General features: G+C 39.4%; 1 protein-coding gene across 1 annotated transcript in view; it reads left to right on the top strand.

Moving 5' to 3' along the window:
* Nucleotides 1-22,437, top strand: part of MFAP3L (microfibril associated protein 3 like) — a 333,301-nt gene that overhangs the window by 255,317 nt on the left and 55,547 nt on the right. The gene's annotated exons all lie outside the window — the stretch shown is intronic.

Genomic DNA, 22,437 nt, shown 5'->3' with positions numbered 1-22,437 from the left:
ACAATGTCTGGATTCATTCCTGCCTGTGGAGAATCCTCTTACGACAAGCTCACTGCATGTGCAGTGGCCTCCCCCCACTTCTCTTATTTAATCTGTACGAAAGTGCATAAAAGGCACAATTTTGAAATCTCACCTTCTTCCTAGGGAAAGAGCCCCTAATAAGTCCACCTGGGGTGAACTGGGAAACCCTGGTGGCGTACTGGTTAAGTGCTACGGCTGCGAACCAAAGGGTCAGCAGCTCAAATCCACCAGGCGCTCCTTGGAAACTCTGTGGGGCAGTTCTACCCTGTCCTGTAGGGTCGCTATGAGTCGGAATCAACTCGATGGCACTGGGTTTGGTTTTTTTTTTTGGGGGGGGGTGAACTGCTACTGATTCTAGGTAGGGTGGTATTAAAAACAGAAAGAAAACAAAACCCATTGCTGTTGAATGGATTCTGACTCATAGCAACCCTACAGGACAGGGTAGAACTGGCCCATAGGAATTCTAAGGCTGTAATCTTTATGGAAGCAGACTGCCACATCCGTCTCCTATGGAGCAGCTGGTGGGTTCAAACCACCAGCCTTTCAGTTAGCAGCTGAGTGCTTTAACCACTGTGCCACCAGGGCTCCTTAGGGTGGTATACAGGGGCTAAATCATTTTGGGGGTCACTTAGATGTGTTTAGGAATTCATACAGACCAATTCACAACCAACAACATCAGACAACAACCCGAATCTGGCACAAAAGACAGCATCAGCCAGATACCAACCTAGATAATGAACTCTCAAGGATAAAACAAAACTAAAAAACTCACAACAGGGAACCAGAGACGTCAATCTGTAAATGACAACAACGTCAGAACAATAGAAGAGGGAATAAACAGTGTAGGTATAGAACTTTCATATGGATAGGAAGTCAAGGAGTTATCAAGTAATAAAAAACTGGTTTAAACTTAGGAAGATACAGGGAAATTTCAAAGTAACCACAAAGTTAACAAACATACTCATCAAAATAAAGAAGAAAAACCTAAAGTCTCAGTAAACATAAAATCTACAAAAATGAAAAACAGAAAAAAAAATGTAAACAAAAGGAATTCAGCACAGAAACAAAGAAAATGACAGCACCACACAAAACAATCACTACAGAATGTCAGCAACCAACCCACACTCATCGATAACCACGCTGAACACGAAAGGCTTAAATGCACCCACAAAGAGACAGAGTGACGAACGGATAAAAGAACAGGATCCATCAGTACGCTGTCTGCAAGAAACACACCTTAGTAACATAGACACAAACTTATTAAAAATCAAAGGATGGAAAAAATATATCAAACAGCTACCAAAAAAGAGTAGGAGTGACAATACTAATCTCAGATAAAATAGGCTTTAAACAAAATCTGCCATAAAAGACAAAGAAGGGCATTATATAATGATTAAAGGGACAATCCATCATGAAGACATAACCATAATAAATATCTACACACCCAATGACAGGGCTCTAAAATATACAAAACAAACTTTAACAGCACTGAAAGAAAAGAGAAATTTATAGTTTCACCATAATAGTAGGAGACTTGAATACGCCACTCTTGGTAAAAGTCAGAACATCTAGAAAGGAACTCGACAAAGATACAGAAGATCTAAAGGCCACAATCAACAAACTTGACATCGTAGACATATACAGAACATTCCAGCCAACAGCAGCAAAGTACACATTCTTTTCCAACGCACGTGGAGTGTTCTTCAGAATTGGCCACATCTTAGGCCACAAAGCAACCCTCAACAAAATCCAAAACATTGAGATAATATAAAGTATATTCTCTGATCACAACCCCATCAAAATATAAATTAACAACAGGAAGAGCAAGGAAAGAAAATCAAATACATGGAAACTGAATACCACCCTGCTTAAAAACCACTGAGTAACGGAAGAAATCAAAGATGGAATAAAAATTCATAGAATCAAATGAGTATGAAAACACATCATGACAAAACCTTTGGGACACAGCAAAGGCAGTGCTCAGAGGCCAATTTATAGCAATAGATGCACACATCAAAAAAGGGGTAAAAACAAAACATTAGCTACACGACAAATAGAAAGAGAACAGCAAAGAAGTCCACACCCACCAGAAGAAAGGAAATAATAAAGAGCAGAGCAGAAATAAGTGAAATAGAGAGTAGAAAAACAGTAGAAAGAATGAACAAAAACAAAAGTTGATTCTTTGAAAGGATCAACCAAATTGACAAACCATTGGCCAAATTGACAAAAGAGACCAATTCACAGTGCCTCACATGTAAGACGCTCCCAATGAATATTTGTTAAATGACTAGCTGGGTTGGTAGATGGATGGATGAAAACGTGCTGATCGGTGTTAGACATCAATTTTATTCATTAATTTTTAATTAATCCATTAACTTACTAATGCTCACTGTGATACACGGTTTCTACAGCTAAAAATATAAAAAAGAATAGGTTGGTGCTTCCATACCTGATAATCTTTTATGTGGATGCCTGTACTGGATAGGAGGCCCTGGGGTGGTACAAACAGTTAAGGTGCTCGGCTGCTAATAAAAAATGTGGAGGTTTGGGTCCACCCAGAAGTGCCCCAGAAGAAAGTCCTGGCCACCTGCTTCTAAGAAATGACTCACTGAAAACCTTACGGCGTCTGGCTCTGCTCTGACACTCACAGGGTCATAGTGAATCAGAGACTACTGGATAGCAACTGGTTTTTACATTGGATGGGATAATGGTAGCTGCTATAACAAATGACTCACTGAAAACCTTACAGAGTCTGGCTCTGCTCTGACACTCACAGGGTCATCGTGAGTCAGAGACTACATGACAGCAACTGGTTTTTACATTGCACGGGTAATGGTAGCTGCTATAACAAATGACTCACTGAAAACCTTACAGAGTCTGGCTCTGCTCTGACACTCACAGGGTCATTGTGAGTCAGAGACTACATGACAGCAACTGGTTTTTACATTGCACGGGTAATGGTAGCTGCTATAACAAATGACTCACTGAAAACCTTACAGAGTCTGGCTCTGCTCTGACACTCACAGGGTCATCGTGAGTCAGAGACTACATGACAGCAACTGGTTTTTACATTGGACGGGTAATGGTAGCTGCTATAACAAATGACTCACTGAAAACCTTACGGAGTCTGGCTCTACTCTGACACTCACAGGGTCATCATGTGTCAGAGACTACATGACAGCAACTGGTTTTTACATTGGACGGGATAATGGTAGCTGCTATAACCAATTAATGACATTTCAGTGGCTTAACATAATAGAAGTTTACTTCTTGCTTATGAAACAGTCCGATCAAGTCAGACAGCTTTCCTCCACACGGCCCAGCTTCCTTCTAGCTTGTGGCTCTGCCACCCTCTGGGGCCTCAGAGTCCCTTTCATTCAATGAGAAGACAGGGAACAGAAAATAAGGAGGCACATGTGCTTCTTAAGAAAACCTGCCTGAAGTGACCCCCATCTCCCCTACTCAGGTTCCACCAGCAACCGTTAGTCAAGTAGCCACACCACGATGCGAGGCAGGCTGGGGAATGTAGTCTCTGGCTGGACAACAGCCTCCTGGCCCAAACTCACGCTGTGGAAATGAGAGCACAAACTTTGGCTAGCTATCTCTCCTGATCAACCTCAATGTTAAAGAAATTGGTCTTTACTCACCTGGAGCAAAAGAGAGAGAAGGAAACCAAAGACTCAAAGAAGAAACTAGTCTATAAGACAATATGTTTACACAAACCACAGCCTCATCTATCCTGAGACCACAACTAGACGGTGCCTGGCTAACACTACCTACATTCTGACCGGGGACACAATAGATGGTTCAGGACAGAATGGGAGAAAATTGTAGAATGAAACTCAAATTCATTAAAAAAAAGAAAAAAAACAGGGCCAGATTTACTGGACCAGTAAAGACTAGAGGAATCCCTGAGACTATGGCCCTGAGATACCCTTTAAACTTTGAACCGAAACCTCTCTTGGAGGTCACCTTTCAGCTAATAACCAATTGGCTCATAAAATAAACAGTATCACCTATGAATACTGTGCTTCTTAAAAAAAAAAAAAAAAAATCATCTATATGAGACCAAATGGTCAACATTCACCCTGAAGCAAAGAAGAGAAGGTTGGGGAGAGGGAAGGAACAGGCAAGCTAGATTAATGGAAATGAGAATGCTTAGAACACTGACATAATCTGGAAAATATAATCAATGTTACTGAACAATACATATTGAAATTGTTAAATGGAAATCTAATCTGCTGTATAAACTCTGACCACAAAAAATACATTAAAAAAGAAGAGAAAGAAATACAAAATAAAATAATTAGCAAATAACGAGACTGCCCAATGCTGGTGTGAAAAGAGGACTCTCATATACTGCTTCTAACTGATTAAAAAAAAACAAAAAAAACACCTTTTTGGTTTTAACAAAGCAATCTGACAACGTATATCACAATACTTCTTTTTTTTTTTTTCATTTTGAATCAGCAATTCTGAGAATCCATATTAAGGTAATTTTCAAAAACATTTTTTTAAACTTATATATAAAGAAGGAATCCCTGGATGGCACAAATGGTTAAGTGCCCAACTACTAATTGAAAGGTTGGCAGTTTGATCCCACTCAGAGGTGCCACAGAAGACAGGCCTGGTGATCTGCTTCCAAATTGTCACAGCCTTGAAAACCCTATGGACAGCATTTCTACTCTGCAACACATGGGGTCACCATGAGTTTGGCAATTGATTTTTTTTATTTTATGCATAAAGATTTTTATCATAAAGTTATTACAGCAATGAAAAATTAGTAAATGTACAAAAAACAAACTTATTATTAAGAACAATTAATTACATTATTGAACATTTATCCAATGTTATATTATGTAATATCCAATGGTATTATTGTGTATATTGTGTTATGTAAGGTGCACCTGGCCCAAGCCATGGTATCTTTAATAACTTCACATGCATGCAAAAGCTGGACAATGAATAAGGAAGACCAAGGGAGAACTGTGGTGCTGGTGAAGAATACCTAATATACTAGGGAACGCCAGAAGAATGGACAAATCTGTCTTGGAAGAAGTACAGCTAAAATGCTCCTTAGAAGCAAGGATGGCAAGACTTTGTCTTAGGTACTTTGGACATGTTACCAGGAGGGACAAGTCCCTGGAAAAGGACATCATGCTTCGTAAAGCAGAGGGTCAGGGAAAAAGAGAAAGACTCTCAACAAGATGGATTGACACAGTGGTTGCCAACAACTGGCTCCAACATAGCAACAATTATGAGGATGGGCAAGACTGGGCAGTGTTCCCTTCTGTTATATGTAGGGTTAGACTCGCTGCCACCTAACAACATATAACGTACCCACTAAAATGTTTATGAAGCATTTCTAACAATGTTTATTTGTTATAAAGTTTTCTTTTTAAAGTAGATTACAAAATTTTGTGTGCATTATCTTGATTACGTAAAAAATATACAAAACTACATAGAAAACACTGAATATATCAAATATTAACTGAGGTTACTTTTAGGTAGCAGGGTTATGGTAATTTTCTTCTTTATATTTTTTCATACTGTTCAAACTTTCTAAAATGAATGCATATTATTATTTCATAATCAGAAAGAAATTTGGAGGATGGGGCAAATCAACTTGGACGAGACAGATATTACCTGGCAGAATTTGGTTGGATCTCTCTAGTAACTGCTCCCCAGGCTACCATCTTCTAGTTCCTTGGCAGTTTTTCCTATTCTTTGTTTTTATTTATTTATTTTTAATTGTGCTTTAGGTGAAAATTTACAGCTCAAGTTAGCTTCTCAGTCAAAAATTTATAAACATAGTTTCGTGACATTGGTTGCAATCCCCACAACGTGATGGCACACTCCCCCCTTCCACCTCAGGTTCCCTGTGTCCACTCATCCAGTTCCCGTCCCTTCCTGCCTTCCTGTCCTGCTTTTGGACAGGAGCTGCCCATTTGGTTTTGTACATTTGATTGAAATAAGAAGCATGTTCCTGTGTGTGTCATTTATATATATATATATATATATATATATATATATATATATATATATATATATATATATATATGCCAGTCTAAACTTTGAAAAGTGGGCTTCAGGAATGGTTTCAGCTCTGGGTTAGCAGAGAGTCCCTATTCTTAACCTTGGCTGCTACTTATGATGTTCCTGCTATCATCCGCAAGGAAACTCCTGGTATCAACTGAGGCTGCTCCCTGCAAAAATGCTCTCTTTTGTTGGGTCATTTGTTATTTCCCGGTACTACTACTACGTGCTTAGAACTTCAGATCTGATCAATTGCAATGCCCAAGGAATAAAATTATTAGAGCAGTGCTTTTAAGGAGGCTGATTTGGAGCAATGTGTCTGGAAGATTGGACTTACATGATTCTTAAACCTCTTTTATGTAAACAACCTGACTAGTGCCTGTACAACATTTAGTCTTTAGTACTCTTCTTCAGTAGACTATGAGCTCCTGGAACACAGCAACTGTATCATTTTGGTCTCTCTGCTTCAAACCTGGTAGTTCCATTTCGAAACCCTGCTAAGTATTTGCATTTCTAACAAGTTTCCAGCTGATACTAATGCCACTGGTTAGGGACCAATTTTGAGAACCAGTAGTAAGGCAATGGGTCTCAAATTTTGTTATACGTAAGAATCACTTGAGGATCTTATTAAAATATAGATTCTGATTCAGTATATCTGGAGTAGAAATCTAAATTCTCAGCAGGAGTTCCGACCAGAACGAGCCATGTCCTCTGTGCCTAACAGAGTTCTGATACGTAATTGACACTTAGTAAATGTTCTTGAATGAATAAATGACTGGACGGATGGAAGGATGGGTAACTAATAATGGTGATTGCTATCCACTATTGGATGTCAGCCAGTCAATATTTATTTAGCATCCATTATGTTTTTTTATGTACCAGTTTGTTCCTGGAGCTAGAGATTTCAAGATATTGTAGTAGGAAAAAAGTAGATTGGTGAATCAGCTGTACATTTCATCAGTGTAAATTAAGGAACAAACCTGTGGTGCCTTCAAAAGATGTGTCTGGATCATCTAGCTAGCGCTGGCTAAAGGCTACATAATCCACGGCTACTGGTCTGGATTAAACATAGTTGGGTAGACCAGTAGATCTAGCTTTAGTCGGGCGATTTCCCAGAATCAAGTGGTCACAGATGGAGTCAGAGTGTGGTGACTAATGCCACAGTCTCCTCTGCAGCCCATCAGTGTGGCAACCACCGAGACCAGCTGTGCCTGAGGCTTCTGCTGACTTTTAGTCTGGAAATTTACACTAAATTTTACCCTTCCCATCTCTCCATTTCCTCTTAATACAACCACCTGGATCTCCCCAATAGGTCCCTCACTATCAATAACCCCTAAAAGGAGATCTTTATTGGATAAACCAAGATTGAATGTCCTAGGGGCTCTGAGCCTTCTCAAAACTGCTGTCATCTTCCAGGGGTTCCACCTCATTCCTAAATGCCATGATGAATGGTTTCCACCATTCAGAGCCTTATGAATGAAATTGTCTAAGGCTGCAGTTCCTTAACATGTTCCACTCGAGGTGGTTACCATGTCCTGAATGCTACTCCAATGGTGCTACACTCCAAGACTGGGAATCCTACACAACATCCTGTCTTGTCTTTAATTTTCAGCAGCTCTCATAACAAAGACAGAAATATATGTTTATCCAAGAAGCTGGATATGACATATGATCTTGAAAGCATGCAAAAGATTGGGAAATAAATACTGTTTTATGAAAATTGCTCTTTGACCAGGAGGATAAGGTTAGATGAATACAAGAATCAGTCACTCTTTTAAATACATAGGACTTCTGGATTCTATTTTCTATGTCTTTTGTAAATCCATGTTTCAGTAACAGTAACAGTCTACCACCACATAAATAGTAAATCTAAAAGAGATATATATTTCATAACTACCACTGTTGCCGTGTGTATTTTCTAAATCTGTATTGTGGCTAGGATCCATTTCTTTTTACCATTTTATTTAGTCTAAGAAGCTTGAGCTGCTTCATCTTAACATTTCACTTATTCTGCTTATCGCTATGTAGCTCTGGTAGCCTACGCTTGAATTCTCGTTCTTTAGAATTCTACAGACTCATATTCTGTGTATCTTCTTTTACATAAATTTCTACAGAAACATTTTTAAAGTTTTTTTAATTGTAAATATATATATAACACATTTGTCAGTTCGGCATTTTTCACATGTACAATTTACTGGTATCAATTATATTAGTCACATTGTACAACCCTCACCAATAATTGTTGCCAGCTTTCCATCACCATAAACAGAAATTCACTGCTTCCTAAACAATGGCTCCCCTTTCCGCCTCCCTCCTGCCCCTGGTAACTACTAATAAAACTTTGGTCTCTGTTCCTTTGCCTATTCTGGATATTTCATATAAGTGAGGTCAAACAATATTTGTCCTTTCATGATGGATTTATTTCACTCAGCATGTTTTCAAGGTTCATCCCTATTGTAATGTGTACCAGGACCTCATTTCTCTTTATGGCTGAGTAATATTCCATAGTATGTATGTACCACATTTTGTTTATCCATTCCTCTGGTGATGGGCATTTAGGTTGTTTCCGCCTTTTGGCTTGTGGTGGATAATATTCAAACATTGGTGGACATGTGTCTGTTTACATCTCTGGTCTGCAGTCTCTTAAGTATACACCTAGGAGTATAACTGCTGGGTCATATGGTAGTTTATGTTTAGCTTTTTGAAGAATCATCATATTGTTTTCCACAGCAGCTTTACCATTTTACATTCCCACCAGCAATGGATAAAGGTTCTAATTTCTCCACAACCTCACCAACATTTGTTTTCTGTTTTTTTTTAATTTTAGCCATCCTAGTGGATGTGAGATGGTATCTCACTACGGTTTTGATATGTTCCTCCCTAATTTTAATGGGGAGCCCTGGTGGCGCAGTGGTTAAGAGCTACGGCTAGTAACCAAAAGCTTAGCAGTTTGAAACCTTATGAGGCAGTTCTGTTCTGTCCTGTAGGGTCACTGTGAGTCAGAACCAACTCAGTGGCACCTAACAACAGCAACAATGGCTAATGAGGAGCCCTAGTAGCACAGTGGTTAAGTGCTCTGCTGCTAACAGAAAGGTTGGCAGTTCGAATTTACCAGCCACTCCTCAGGAGAAAGACGCGGCAGTCTGCTTCTACAAAGATTTCAGCTTCAGAAACTCTATGGGGCAGTTTTACTCACTATGAGTTGGGATTAGCGTGACAGCAACGGGTTTTAGAATGACTAATGATGTTGAACATCTTTTCACGTGCTTGTTTTCCATGTATATCTTCTTTGGTGAAATGTCTATTCGAGTCCTTTGCCCACGTTTTGATTCGGTTGTTTGTCTTTTTGTTTGTTAAGTTGTAGGAGTTCTTTTCTTATTCTGGATATTAAATCTATATATGACTCCCCCAAATCTTCTTCAGGTCTGTCGGTTGCCTTTTCACTTTGCTGTTAAAATTTTTTGATGAACAAAAGTTTTTAATTTTGATGAAGTCCGATATATTTCTTTTCTCTTTTGTTGCAAAAACATATATTTTGAAATATGATATTATAATTCTTTAAAGGAAACGCAGAAGCACTGGCAATCACTAGTCAAATCTCCTGTTTTCACACTAAGAATTTTTCTGTAAAAGTTTACCATCAACATTTTTATTACCACAAAAAAAATGACTTTAAAGTATGTACATGATAAGCTGTGTTAACCCAGACTTCGCAAAAAAAAAAAGGAAGAAAGAACCACCACACAAATATAATTAACTCTCCCAGCAAAGTCAACAATGTTACACAGTTCTAGGAACATAAAAAAAAAAACTTTGGATTGCCTCATTGACAAACTTCTATAAAAAAAAAAATCTCAAAGATGCAAGTTTCAAAGGAGGATCTTATTTATGACGAACTCCCTAAAGCAAAACAAAGTGTTAGAGGGAGGATAAACAATTTGTAATTTCCAACCACCTCCTCTGAATTTTGAGAATTTTCCAGTAATCACGGGAAATGACTAACCTGCACTAGTGGCCAAAAAGATGTTATTCTCCCCAAAGTGGTAACAAAGAAGTCCCCGAACAACTTAGAGGGCAGCAGAAAATAATTGCTGTATAATCTCATTTCTTTTCTTACTATTTGGAAAACACGAGACCCAAAGTTTGTCTACCCTCCTAATTAAAGGGCAAAACAGAGGATGCAGTCAAAAAGATGCATCTTTTAGATACAGATTTTCTAAGTTAATTAAAATAGGATATGAAGGGCAAGTGGCTCTCAGCTACAGACCTTATGTAGTGCAATTACATAGCTCTGTAAACACCACTGATCACTGTAGAGACGGCATTACGTTGTGTAGAGAATACCCTGCAGCCTGATAATGTAGGTTTGAATCCTACCTCCAACACTTACTTGCTGTTTGACCTTGGACAGCTCAACCTCTCTCTGTTTCAACTGCTTCATCTGTAAAATGGAGATAAAGATAGTAATTACCTCATAGGGTTGTTAGGAGAATCCAAAAAGTTTACATATAAAGCCCTAAGAACAGTACTTGTTGCATTGTTGCTGTTGTTAGATACGTCGAGTCGGTTCCAACACATAGCAACCTGACAGGACAGAGTACAACTGCCTCATCACCTGCTAACCAAAAGGTTAGTGGTTCAAATCCCCCAGGTGCTTGCTGCATAGTAAATATTATATTATCATATACCAATATTAATATGCCAAATTTCACTGAATCCTATCAAAAACTGCTATACTTGTGCCTAATGGAAAATGTTTAACAATAACTACTTTGTTTCAAAATGGTGTACAATGATACCCTGAAGAATCATACCAAATTTGGTAAAATCTATCAGCTCCTTCAAAATCATTGTGAAATAAATATACAACAGAAAGAAATATACTAAATTCCAAATGTTTGAACTAAAATAGAAATTCCACTCAATTTCTATCAAAGGTGGTTACAAAATTATCTGGACAATTATTCAGAGCAAAGTGTTTAGGTGTGACCTTGAGAGCGGATAGTAAATGAGTTTCAATTGCCAACCCGGTGCTATTCAACTAAAAAAATAAAACCCAAAACCCACTGCTGTCAAGTCAATGAGATTTGAAATTCTATGAGATTCCAACTCATAGCAACCTAAATGACAGAGTAGAACTGCCCCACAGGGTTTCTAAGGCTGTAATCTTTACAAAAGCCAACTGCCACATCCTTCTCCCGCGGAGCGGTTGGTGGGTTCAAACCGCTGACCTTTTCAGTTAGAAGCCAATCGCTTTACCACTGTGCCACAAAGGGGTTAACATAGAATACCAAAAACTTCCATTTTCTTCCACTCCTTATGAAACCTCACTAAAATAATAATAAAGTGGATAAAGAACAGCAGAGGTCAGATACTCACAAGAAGAAAGGGAACAGAGAAAAGACAAGGGCAAAATGCCTAGAAAAGTTTTTGTTGTTAGTTGTCATTGAGTCAGCCCCAGACTCATGGCAACCCTATGCACAACAGAACAAATGCTGTTTGGTTCTGCACCATTCCCATGATAGGCTGTGTGGACTGAATCGTTATGCTCCATAGGATTTTCATTGCCTGAATTTTAGACGCAGATCACCAGGCCTTTCTTCCTGGACTGTCTTAGTCTGGAAGCTCCACTGAAGCCTGTACGGCATCACAGAACACTTAAGTTTCCACTGACAGATGGGTAGTGGCTACATATCAAGTGCCAGGAATTGAACCTGGGCCTTCTGCACGGAAAGCAAGAGTTCTACCAGTGAACCACCAATGCCTCCCACAAAAGTTTGGAAACTGGTAGACAGACTAGTGAACACTTATTCAGCAGACTAGAGAAAACTGAAATCCAGGTGTTTCACAAGGGGAGGCCGGCAAACAAGCTAATTGACCTTGCAGAACTTCATCAAGGCTCAGAAATTAGAAGCACCGTATCTTCCAGGTGGGGTGAGCGCAAAACAGACTGTTAAAAGCTCCAGAAAACCACTTCCGGCCAACATGGTGCCACAGACAGAAGCCCCACACTGTCTCTCTACATCAAAGACCCGAAAAACTAAGTACAACAGAGACAAACGTCATTCCTAGAACCTGAAGTGTCAAACGAAGAGCTAAAGAACTCAGCCGAGCACCAAGTGGAATAAGAAACTGACAGAGGACAGAGAGACACCTGTGGAGGGTGCCATCTCTAAGGCAGCACAGATCCGCCATTTTGGACGGGAAAGCAGCTTTGGGGAACTCCCAGCAGGAGACAGAGCACCAGGTAACCAGTGATACACGCTTTCCCACCCCATTCTCTCCCCGCTGCTCTACCTCTGAGCTTCCTGGCTGGCTGCAGTGACTCAGGCGGCCGGGAAGTTCAGCACCCCTGCCACTCGGATTCACCCCACGCATGTTGGAAATCCGCAGGTAGGGAGTATGGGAAAGCAGCTTCACCAAGTCCCCAGCAGGAGACAGAGCACCCTGTAACGGGTGATACACGCTTTCCTAACCCCCTCTCCTTCCTCCCCACTCCGGCCTGCTCAGCTTCCCGCCAGCTGCAGTCTCTTGGCCGAGAGGCAACTGCTTTGACCTCAGGCTGCTTGGATTCGCCCTGCCCACACTGGCCGGGCTCCTGAGCTGGTGTTGGTTCTTTCTGTCTCTTCTGGTTTCTTCTGTGCCTCCTACCACCTCCCCCTCCTTTCTCTGTAATACCTGGCTCCGTGTGTTATCTTTGCTTCTTCTTGAAAGGCTGTGAAGCCACGCTCACTGGGGAACCACACCCCCAGCCCGTGACACCCCACTGGTGGGATCCCTGGGGCTTTTTTTTTTTTTTTGCCGTGTTTTGCTTTGTTCTGTTTGTTTTCTTTTTCTTTTCCCAGCTTCGGAGCCCCTTCGAGCCAGACTGCACTGCCCGCTAGGAGCCACTCCCCCAATCTGCGCAGCGGTGTAGGTGGGATCCCTGGGGGCATTTCTTTTTTTTTTTTTCTTTTCTCTCTTTCCTTTTCTGTCTGTCTTCACTTCTCAGTTCTGGTCTCTCTACACTTACCTTCTTTTCCTGTCTCCTGAATACCTGGTGCTGTGTGACATCTATACCCCCTCTAGCCAGGCTATACCATGTAGCCTGGGAGCCACTTCCCCGCTCTTAGCACCCCCACCGGTGGGACTCTGGGACTCCTGGGGGCTTTTCTTTTTTTTTTTTTCTTTTCCAAATTTTTATCTAGTTATTTTTTTTCTTTCTTTTTTTTTTTCTTTCTGCTTTTCTCCATTTCTCGGATTCTTTTCTCTCCACGCCAACGGTAAGCTCCCTTAGCACTCTTTTTTCCTTCATTTATTTGTTTTTAGCTCCTGTTTCTCTCTCCTCTCTACCCTCTTTCCCATACCCCTATTAGCGCCACACATCACAACCTCCCCCCTCTTTCCTGCCTACCTGCCCTGTGCACTGAACATCACCCCCCCACCCCCCTGAACAGCACAGGCATGGCCTACTGGAACCTGCCCAGCAATGATTCCTGGCCTGCCCTGTTGGCCCTAGTACGTGCCACAAACAACCCATCCCAGTCCCTCCCCTTCAGCTGGACCTGCCCTGCTGCACCATAGCTGAATGATTGCCCCTGCCCATTGGACAAGGAGGTGAAAAGTACTGTGACTACAGATGAGCAAACAACAAAGAACGCACAGCCCACCTGCTCAGACATAACCAAATAAAACAAAAAAGCAGGACGAAACAAATCTGCAGTCAAGAAATGAAGAAAATAACTACTGAATGTCCCAAAGACAGCAGACAATATCAAAACATATAAAAAAAAAAAAAAGACAGGATGGTTTTAGTAGGGGTCCAAAATAAAACACCAGATGACTCTCCAGTAGAAGAAAAGGCACTAGAAATACCTGATGAGGAATTCAAATCTCTATATCCAGAGCAATCCAAGATTTGAAGCAAAAAGCAGACAAAAATGAGGAAAAAATAGACAAATTTATGGAAAATACAGACAAATTTATGGAAAATACAGACAAAAAAATGGAACAATTCAGGAAAGTAATACAGGAACAAAATGCCAAAATAAACTCACAACTAGAAATCATATGAAAACAATTATAAATCCAAAAGATAAACAAGATTTCAGAAATGGACGGTGTCACAGAAGGGCTGAGGAGCAGGTTTGAAATGATGGAAGACAGAATCAGCAAAATTGAAGATAAACACTTGGCTACAACTCTGAGGAAAAATCAGAAAAAATACCAAAGAAAAACGAAGAAACCCTGAGAATTATGTGGGATACAATCAAAAGCAAAAATTTGCAAGTGACTGGAGTTCTAGAATAGGGAGAAAAAATGGAAGACACAGAAAGGATCACTGAAGAATTGCTGACAGAAAACTTCCCTAATATCATGCATGATGAAAAGCCGACCATCCAAGAAGCTCAACAAACCCCATATAAGATAGACCCCAAAAGAAAAACATCAAGGCATATCATAATCACACTCGCTAAAACAAAAGACAAAGAAAAAATCCTGCAAGTAGCTTGAGAAAAACAAAAAGTCACATACAGAAGAGAAACAGTAAGACTAAAAAAAAAAAAAAAATTTTTTTTTCTCTGATTATTCAGCAGAAACCATACAGGCAAGAAGGCAATGGGATGACAAATATAAAACCTTGAAAGAAAAAAAATTCCAACCAAGAATAATATATTCTGCAAAACTTTCATTCTAATATGATGGTGAAATTAGGACATTTCCAGATAAACAGAAATTAAAGGAATATGTAAAAACCAAACCAAAACTACAAGAATTATTAAAGGGAGTCCTTCAGTCTGAGAACAAACAACATCAGATCACAGCCCAAATCTAGGAGGCAAGATTGTACCAGCCAAATACCAACCTAGGAAATGAACTCTCAAGGACTATCCAAAACCAAAACAATTGCAACAGGGAACCAGAGAGGTTAATCTATAAATGACAACAATGTCAGAACAGTAAAAGAGGGAATAAGCGGTATAGGCATAGAACTTTCTAAATGAGAGGAAGGCAAGGTGATACCAAATACTAATAGACTGGTTCAAACCTAGGAAGATAAGGGTAAATTTCAAGGTAACCACAAAGAAAGTTAACAAACCTACTCATCAAAATAAAGAAGAAAAACATAAAGTCTCAATAAAACCAAAAGAAAAAATCTACAAACAGAAGGAACTCAGCACAGGAGAGTAAGAGGAACAAAGAAAATGTTAACACCACAAAAAAAGCACTACAAAATGACAGCAAACTCATACCTATCAATAATTATACTGAATGTAAATGGTCTAAATGCACCGATAAAGAGACACAAAGTGACAGAATGTATTAAAAAACAGGATCCATCAATATGCTGTTTACAAGAGACACACCTTAGAAACAAAGACGTAAATTTACTACAAATCAAAGGATGGAAAAAAATATATCGAGCAAATAACTACCAAAAAAGAGCAGGAGCGGCAATACTAATCTCAGATAAAATAGACTTTAAAACAAAATCCACCGTAAAAGACAAAGAAGGGCACTATGTAATGATTAAAGGGACGATCCATCATGAAGACTGAACCATAATAAACATCTACGCACCCAGTGACAAGGCTCCAAAATACGTAAACAAACTCTAACAGTACTGAAAACAGAAATTGACAGTTCTACGATAATAGTAGGAGACTTCAACACACCACTCTCAGTAAAGGACAGAACATCTAGAAAGAAACTCAAAAAGATAAAGAAGAGCTAAAGAGCACTATCAGCCAACTTGACCTCATAGACAAATATAGAACACTCTACCCAACAGCTGCAAAGTACACATTCTTTTCTAACACACATGGAACATTCTCCAGAATAGACCATATCTTAGGACACAGAGCAACCCTCAACAAAATCCAAAACACCGAGATAATACAAAATATCTTCTCTGACCACAAAGCCATCAAAGTAGAAATTAAGAACAGGAAATACAAGGAAAAAAAAAAATCAACTACATGGAAACTGAATAACACCCTGCTTAAAAACCACTGGATAATAGAAGAAACCAAAGATGAAATCAAAAAGTTCCTAGAATCAAATGAGAATGAAACCACACCATACAAAAACCTTTGGGACACAGCAAAGGCAGTCCTCAGAGGTCAATTTATAGCACTACATGCACACATCAAAAAAGTAGAAAGGGGCGAAATCAAAATATTAGTTACGCAACTTGAACAAATAGAAAGAGAACAGCAAAAGAAGCCCACAGCAACCAGAAAAAAGGAAATAATAAAGATCAGAGCAGAAATAAATGAAATAGAGAATAGAAAAACAATAGAAAGGATGAATAAGATAAAAGTTGGTTCTTTGAAAGGATAAACAAAATCGACAATCTACTGGCCAAACTGACAAAAGAAAAACAGGAGAGGATGCAGATAAGCCAAATAAGAAATGAAATGGGGGACATTACAACAGACCCAACTGAAATAAAAAGGATCATAACAGTATTATGAAACACTATACTCCAAAAAATTTGAAAATCTGAGGAAATGGACAAATTTCTAGAGAGACACTACCTACCCAAACTAACACAAAATAACATTGAAAATTTGAACAGACCCACATCAAAAGGAGATTTAAAAGGTAAAAAAAAAAAACTCCCAGCCAAAAAAATCCCTGGCCCAGATGGCTTCACTGGAGAGTTCTACCAAACATTCAGAGAAGAGTTTACACCAGTACTGCTCAATCTATTTCAGAACACAGAAAAGGAAGTGATACTTCTGAATTCATTGTATGAAGCCAGCATAACCGTAATAGCAAAACTAGGCAAAGACACCAAAAATAAATAAATAAAATTACAGACCAATCTCTCTCATGAACGTAGATGCAAAAATTCTCAACAAAATTCTAGCCAACAGAATTCAGCATCATATCAAAAAAAATATACACCATGACCAAGTAGGATTCATACCAGGTATGCAAGAATGGTTCAACATTAGAAAATCAATCAACATAATCCACCACATAAATAAAAGGAAATAAAAGAATCACATGATCTTCTCAATCGATGCAGAAAAGACATTCGACAAAGTCCAACACCCATTCCTGATAAAAACTCTCAATAAAATAGGCATAGAAGGGAAATTTCTCAACATAATAAAGGGCATCTATGCAAAGCCATAGATGCCTTTGGCTTTGCATAGATGCCCTTTATTAAAGCCAATGGCCAACATTGTTCTCAATGGAAAAATGCTGAAAACATTCCCCTTGAGAACAGGGACAAGACAAGGATGCCCTTTATCACTACTCCTATTTAACATTGTGTTGGAAGTCCTAGCTACAGCAATAAGGCAAGAAACAGAAATAAAGGGCATCCAAACTGGTAATGAAGAAGTTAAACTCTCCCTATTTGCGGATAATATGATACTAAGAGAATCCAAAAGACTCTACCAGAAAACCACTGGAACTAACAGAAAGGTTAAGCAGAGTAGCAGGATACAAAATCAACATATAAAAATCAGTTGGATTCCTATATGCTAATAAAGAGAACAATGAAAAGGAAATCAGGAAAACAATACCATTTATGATAGCCCCTAAAAAAATAAAATACTTGGGAATAAATCTAACCAGGGATGTAAAAGACCTACACAAAGAAAACTACAAAATACTACTGCAAGAAACAAAGACATCCACATAAATGGAAAAGCATACCATGCTTATGGATAGGTAGACCCAACATTGTGAAAATGACAATGCTACCCAAAGCAATTTACAAATACAATGCAATACTGATCCAAATACCAACAACATTCTTTAAAAAGATGGAAAAACTTATCATTAACTTTATATGGAAAAGGAAGAGGCCCCAGATAAGTAAAGCACTACTAAAGAAGAAGAATAAAGTACGAGGACTCGCACTACCTGACCTCAGAACCTACTATACAGCTATGGTAGTCAAAACAGCCTGGTACTGGTACAATGACAGACACATTGACCAATGGAACCGAACTGAGAACCCAGATGTAAATCCATCCACCTATGGTCACCTGATCTCTGACAAGGGCCCCAAATCCATCAAATGGGGAAAAGACAGTCTTTTTAACAAATGGTGCTGGCAAAAGTGGATGTCCATGTGCAAAAAAATGAAACAGGACCCATACCTCACACCGTATACAAAAACTAACTCAAAATGGCTCAAAGACCTAAATATAAAGCCAAAAACTAAGACGTTCATAGAAGAAAAAATAGGATCAACACTAGAGGCCCTAATGCACAGTATTAAGAGGATACAAATCACAACCAACAACACACAAGCTCCAGAGAATAAGCTAGATAACTGGGATCTTCTAAAAATTAAACACTTATGGTCATCAAAAGGCTTCACTAAAAGAGTAAAAAGAGAACATACAGACTAGGGGAAAAAATTTGGCTATTACGAATTAGACAAAGGTCTGATATCTAAAATCTACAAGAAAACCCAACATCTCTACAACAAAAAGACAAATAATTTAATTAAAAAACAGGCAAAGGAAATGAACAGAGACTTCACTAAAGAAGACATTCGAGCGGCCAGACACATGAGGAAATGCTCATGATCTCTAGCCATCAGAGAAATGCAAATCAAAACCACAGTGAGATAACATCTCACCCTGGCATTACTGGCATGAATCAATAAAACAGAAAATAACAAATGTTGGAGAGGCTATAGGGAGATTGCAACTCTCATGCACTGCTGGTGGGAATGCAAAATGATACAGCCATTTTAGAAAATGATATGGGATTTTCTTAGAAAGCTAGAAATAGAAATACCGTATGATCCAGCAATCCCAGTCCTAGGAATATATCCTAGAAAAATAAGAGTCGTCACATGAATAGATATATGTACACCCCTGTTCATTGCAGCATTGTTCACAATAGCAAAAAGATGGAAACAACCTAGATGCCCATCAACAGCTGAATGGATAAACAAACTGTGGTACATACACCCAATGGAGCATTACACAACACTAAAGAACAACGATGAATCTGTGAAGCATCACATAACATGGATGCATCTGGAGGACATTATGCTGAGTGAAATAAGTCAATCACAAAAGGACAAATATTGTATGAGACCACTACTGTACAAACTCATAAAAAGGTTTACGTACAAAAAGAAATAATCTTTGATGGTTATGAGGGTGGGGAGGGGTGGGGATGGAAAAACACTTAATAGACAAGCGGTAACTTTGGTGAAGGGTAAGATAGTACACAATACTGGGGAAGCCAGCATAGACTGTACAAGGTAGGGCAGTGGTAGCTCCACAGACACAAACTCCCTGAGGGACCAAATTGCTGGCCTAAGGGCTGTGGGGACCATGGTCTCAGGGAATATCTAGCTCAACTGGCATAGCAGAGTTTATAAAGAAATGTTCTACTTTGATAAGTGGTATCTGGGGTCTTAAATGCCTGTGAGCGGCCATCTAGGACACTCCACTGATCTCACCCCTTTGGGAGCAAGGAAGAATGAAGAAAACTAAAGACACAAGGGAAAGATGAGTCCAAAGGACTAATGTACCACATCTACCATGGCCTCCACCAGACTGAGTCCAGTACAACTAGATGGTGCCTGGTTACCACCACTGACTGCTCTGACAGGAATCAGAATAGAGAGTCCCAGACAGAGCTGGAGAAAAATGTAGAGCAAAATTCTAACTCAGAAAGAAAGACCAGATTTGCTGGCCTGACAGAGAATAGTGAAACCCTGAGAGTATGGACCTCGGACACCCCTTCAGCTCAGTAATGAGGCCACTCCTGAGGTTCTGCCAAAGACTGAACAGGCCCAAGGAACAAAACAAGACTAAAGGGGCACACCAACCCTGGGGCAGGGACTGGAAAGTAGGAGGGAACAGGAAAGCTAGTAATAGGGGATCCAGGGTTGAGAAGGGACGGTGTTGACGTGTCATGGGGTTGTTAACCAATGTCACAGAACAATGTGTGTACTAACTGATGAGAAACTAGCTTGTTCTGTAAACATTCATCTAAAGTTCAGTAAAAATAAACAAAACTCCAGAAGACTAAGATTCCCAGATTCTCTCCCCTACCCAGCATGATCGGGAGAATATTCCCTCATCTCCCATCCCCAACCCAGAAGCTGCAGAATTATTCTTTCAGGAGATATTGAACCAAGAGGATTTTGGATTCAAGGACATTAGGCACAGCTGAAGGCAAAGATGCTGTAAGGGAATAAGTAAATGTGTATATGCTGAAAATATTAGACTCCCAACCTCTTTCTCCCATTGGGCTCCAAGGAAGCTGCAAGTAGACCAACAGTTGGGTCCCTGCCCTATCACCATAAAGAAAAGTCCAGCAGATAACAAGCCCTGCCCATGTACCCAGAGCACCAATTTTTTAAGAGTATCACTTTTATATATAAATTGACAGCCAAGGATCACCACACAGTTAGGAATGCCTTTGGAAGAAATGACAGAAACCAAATATAAGCAAAAGTAAACAATGAAAGACTCAAAATAATTAAAGTCAATGCAGAGTTATAAAGAAAGCATTTTTAAAACTGTATAATATATATTGTCAGAGCTAAGAGAAGACATGGCCATGAAAAAACAAAAACATGATGCTATAAAAAGAACAGAAAGTAGAGTGCTTAGAAATTAAAGTATAATAAAAGAAAATAATTTGATAGAAGAATTGTCTAATAAAGTTGAGAAAATCACCCAGAAAGTAGAACAAAAAAACAAAGGGATGGAAATTAGAACAGTAAAAAAACATGTCAAGAAGATCTAACATAAGAATAACAGGCATTTCAGAAAAAGATGAGATACAATATGGAGGATGGGGGGAGGGGGAATTATCAACTAAATAATACCAGAAAAATTCCCAGAACTGAAGAACATAAAAAAGAAGAGAGGAAATTATCAAATAGATAAAACCATAAAATTTCCTAGAACTAAAGAACATTTGTTTCAAGACTGAAAACAGGCAACCAAGTGCCAGCTCAATAAAAATGAGCTAAAACCAAGGCATATCATTGTGTCTCAGAACACCAAGAATCAAGAGCAGATCCTAAAACTTCTTGACAAAAACAAAACACAAACAAGAATAGGTTACATACAAAAAAAAAAAAAACCACACACCTATAAATAAACAAGAATCAGAATGGCATGGGGTTTCTCAATGGGAACACTGGAAGCTAAAAGCCTGTGGAGCCAAGAGTTCCAATATTCCAAGTGAAAATAACTTTTGACATAGAAGAATAAAGAGAGTTATAGACACATGCCAACCAAAAACCAAACCCAGTCCCGTCGAGTCGATCGGGACTCACAGCAACGCTATAGAACAGAGTAGAATTCCCCCATAGAGTTTCCAAGGAGCACCTGGTGGGTTCAAACTGCCCACCCTTTGGTTAGCAGCCTTTGCACTTAACCACTACACCACCAGGGTTTCCTAGACACATGAAAGATCTTAAAAAAAAAAAAAGTAAAAACCAAACAAACAAAAAACATCGGGGGATGTTTTCCGTAAAATGAGGGTGTATAATCAAGGAGGAAAAAAAAAAGTAGAGATTCAGAAAACAGAGTAGGCATAGAGAATCTCAGGAATGAGGCAAAGGACATTTCCAGAATGGCGGTGAAGGAGACCCTGAAGACAACATTTAAGAAAAGTGCCTTTCAAACTTCAGTGTGTGTAAGAATCTTGTTAAAATGCAGGTTTCGATTCCATAAACTGCGGTAGAGCCTGAGATTTTGCATTTTTAACAAACTCCCTCAAGACGTTGATGCTGCTGGTGCAGGAACTTCCCTTCCCTTACAGGGGTGTAGAGAGCAAACGGTCTAGAATGTAACAAGGAGACAGAGCACACAGAAGGAGTGAGAGACAAACTGGTTTACTTCTGAGAGAGAACTGAGGATGAATTAGTGCTAGGCAATAACAGTACTGGGAGGAAAGGGAAAGATTTATCTTTCCAATAAGAAAAAAACAAAACCTCAGAAAAGGAGGGTGAGGGTGGTTGCATAACTCGAAGAATATAATCAATGTCGCTACATTGTACATGTAGAACCTGTTCAAAAAGAGAATGTTGACAGATTATGATACATTTAACTCTCAAATGGGAACCTAACTTGCTATGTAAACTTTTACCAAAAACTTAATATTTTTTTAAAAAGCAGGCTGGAGTGAGGGCAGCGCCATATACCTGTGGGGCCGTCAGAAAACACCTGAGGAGTAAGGCCGGACCACCTGAAGCCCATAGCCATGGAGTGGAGTCGGAGTGACAGCTACTGTACAGGACAGAGTAGAGGTGCCACATAGGGTTTCCAAGGCTGTCAACCTTTACAGAAGCAGACGGCCACATCCTTCTCACAGGAGCCCCTGCAGGGCTCCATCTGCTGTCCTGTAGCTTAACGGCTGAGCGCTTAACCACTGCGCCACCAGGGCTCC

This window comes from Elephas maximus, chromosome 21, assembly GCF_024166365.1.
Source record: "Elephas maximus indicus isolate mEleMax1 chromosome 21, mEleMax1 primary haplotype, whole genome shotgun sequence".
Classification (NCBI taxonomy): Eukaryota; Metazoa; Chordata; class Mammalia; order Proboscidea; family Elephantidae; genus Elephas; species Elephas maximus.
Note: the sequence above shows the minus strand (reverse complement) of the source record. Positions and strands in the feature narration are given on the sequence as shown.